This window comes from Volvox carteri (genome assembly GCF_000143455.1).
Source record: "Volvox carteri f. nagariensis unplaced genomic scaffold VOLCAscaffold_7, whole genome shotgun sequence".
In the NCBI taxonomy this organism is placed as follows: Eukaryota; Viridiplantae; Chlorophyta; class Chlorophyceae; order Chlamydomonadales; family Volvocaceae; genus Volvox; species Volvox carteri.
Window position 1 is genome coordinate 279387 of NW_003307550.1, and position 3473 is coordinate 282859.

Below are 3473 nucleotides of genomic sequence, written 5' to 3' on the forward strand. Positions count from 1 at the left end.
ACTGATACTGTAGTTCGTTACAAAGATTAGCTGAGAACAAAGCGCTAAATCCAGACAACGCAAGTTCGCCAGTCAACCGTGCAAGCAAGTGCAAGTCAGAACCCCGCCCACCCGCCCGTCGATGTGGTGGGGAGAGGGGAGGAGGACGAGCCACGAAGTGAGCGCCAGGGCTAAGAGGGGCGGCGCCAGCAGGAGGCGGAGGCTAGGATTTGGGACCGGAGCCGCGAGGGACACGAGTGGGCCGAGAGGCGTCGGTATAACGCTCCAGGACTTGAGCGCTGCGTATCTGGGAGAACGCGTGGAGCTCCGCGCGGGATGCGCCAGCGGCCTGCGTGGCCTGGATAGTACCACGACGAAACCCATGAGGAGTTTGCCCGACGTAGACACCAGCCTCCTCCAGGTGTTTGCCCACTCGCATGGCTAACGCGCTGCTGGAAAATGGACGCTCCACGAAGCGTTGGTGACCCCGGTCAGTGGGACGGAAGAGGTAGTCGGAGATTGCAGACCCTGGGGGGGCGTCGGGGGCATGGCACAGCTGCCAATAGAGGGCGAGGGTGCGGATGAAGCAATGTCGCGGAGAAGGGTCGGGACGCAGTTCCAAGGGGGGGGCTCGACGCCCCTTGGATGTTTTGGTCCCGAGTTGTTCGATCCGTAAGGAAAGTGAGGGGTAGGCACCAAACGGGTCCGGCAGAGGTAGGGGAAACCCACGGAAGGGACCCCCACCACGCGGGTCACGGAAGTCACGTAGCCGCAGTTTGCCGGTGTCGTGGCCGCGGTAGATGGTGTGCCACATGAATTGGCAGCACAACAGGTCGCGTAGTAGCAGCAGCCGGGTCAGGGAGGTGGTGGAAGCCTGGAATCCGGACCAGAGGTGGTCCATGAGGGTGGTGAAGTCGCTAGGGCTGAGTGGTACGGCGGCTTGCTCCTCATAGCCACGGTCGGCGGCGAGACGACTATAGCCAGTCTTGTAGGAGGACAAGGCGCTGGAGCAGCAGGGGTTGCCTATGCCGGTTTCACGGTCGTAAGTGCTGCCACGGCCCAAGCGGTTAAACAGCCCGGAGAGTAGACCCAGATGATTGTTGACGGTGTTGGGGCTCGGGTCGTCCACACGGCGGTTGGGGAGCCAGTGCGCCTCCAGGTAGACGAGTAGGTCGTCATCAGTGCAGGTTAGCAGGGTACGGCCATGGGGCAGGGAGGCCAGCCAGGCAGAGAGGTCACGGCCAGCAGCCTCCTGGCGGGCAATGGTTTCGCGAGCCAACGAGCTGTCGCAGACGGTGGCGGCCTTCGCGAGGGCGACGGTATAAAGCTGACGGCTGGAAGGTGGGTCCAGTACGGCAGAGGGTATGGAAGTGGGGCGGACGCGCGCGGCCAAGATTTGGGGCAGAGTAGGCTCCGGCAGTGCCTGGAGGGCAGAAGAAGGTAGGAGAGGTAAGCGCGACGGAAAGAAGAGACAGGACCCAGGCGCAGGAGCAAGCCTACCGGGGGGGCAGCATCAGAGAGGCCGGGGGCGTGAGACAAGTCCAGAGCGGGCATCGGGCCCACAGAAAGGGCGGAGGGGTTGGGCCCCCGAGGGCCAGGGACGGACGGAAGTAAGGTAGTTGACGAGCCAGAGAGGGGCGCCCCAAGTAGGGCCGGGGGAGGCAAGGAAAGCCTACCCGGCACCGGACAGGCAAGGGGCGAGTCCTGCAGTAAGGTAGGCAACCGTAAGAGAGGGCCGGAGAAACGGATGCGCAGAGGGAGGGGGCGCGCACCGGGTAGGCAGAAGACCCAGCCGGATGATGAGGAGTCGCATAGACGAGGCGTAACAACGGCGAAGGAGGTCGCCGCTTCTGTGGAGAAGCAGAGGCTGGGTGGAGGCGAAGGTGAATGGCAAAGTAGCGACGGGCGAAGTTACCTGTGGCACGAGCCGAACTAGAGGCAACGCGGCGGAGTCTTGTGAACGAGGTAGAAAATATGAATGGTAGGTAAGAGAGTCGGCGTGAGGCTGGAGGCTTACGTTTTCTGTTGACGATGACTGCATTAGGTTATTTCGTACTCTCTACTCGATTGCCGTGCGAGCGGCCCACCCGCCCTCCCACTAACAGCCAAATGGCTGATCGGAGTTGTCTTTGAAGGGTTTGGGTACCGCGGGAGTGTGGTCGCAGACGCAATGGCCTTCCCCACAATAAGTTAGTAGTGAGTACGGATCACGCGATGACGTTTAAGCAAAGCGCCGTAATGCAACACCGTACCGCAAGGTATTTTACCGTGCACATCGGGTGCTGTAAATACGACTCCGACCACAAGACACATGTTACATTCCTTTTTGCTCCTTCTTGCTGACGCAGATGCACCTAATTTCCTGACTTAGGACATAAAAATCTTCTGGAAAATAACCAAAGGCAAGCACCGGTTTGTTGCAGTTTCACAAGATGTACTTCCGTTTCTTCTGTCACCGCTTCTCCTCCTAAGTTTTCTGTCATCTTCTCATCTTCTCATCTACAGAGCTACTACTCTCCACCATCTTACGCTAACAAAATGGATTCCCGACGACGGGAGGCCTCCAGCCGCCTGCTTCCAGGTCCACGGGCTCAGTTGGGGCAGGAAGGATGCGTCTTGGGAAGGACCCGGCATAACGACCGCCCCCCGACCGCACTAATCATCGGCCACTATATGTTCCAGTAAATTGTAACTCCAAAAGGCTAATTCGAAAAATTCCCGCCCTCAGCCAGAACAAAACACCAAATTGGAAGGCAGCCGAATTTTCGCCATTCTTTGAGCAACCATCGAATCACCAAACCGTTCAATTGTCGACAAAAGATACAGAAAAACATTCCCGCCGTCGACCTTTGACCAACAAATTTCTCAACATGTATCGCCAGCATACCGCCATCGAGCAGCAAATCGTAAAAAAGCGAGGATTTCGTGAAATGGCCAGCAAATCGCAAAAAGACGACTCCCGCCATCGTCGCCCTCATCGTTCTTGGAAAGATTACACAACCATCACCCCGATGTGCAGCCCGCCTCTTGTATGAGCCAGGCTGCCAAAACGACAACCTCCAATTCCGACTTTTGAGTCTTCTGTTACCGGTGGCACAATCAGCAACCACCAACGGGCGGAAATCGCCACGGACAGGAAATCTCCCATTTTCCCCTTGCCTCTCTTCTAACCTGCCTTTCTTGTCAACAGCATTCTCCAATAAATACGTTATCGGCTACATCTTTACTCACATCGCCATCTTCATCACGAACGCCATCGTCACCGCTACGAAATTACCATTACTATCACCATCACCAAAACCACTAGCACTTTCACAACCGTTGATTATCTCAGCTCGCTGGTTGGTGTTATCACAGCCGCGATCACAGCCACATTCTTCTCAGCTCACATTGTGGCGGCGGAGCGGGTCGGAGTCGAGCTCGCTGACCGACCGGTACCAAAACACACACCGCCAGCGACCCACCAAGTCAGCAGCCCCTGTGCCGCCCGTCCG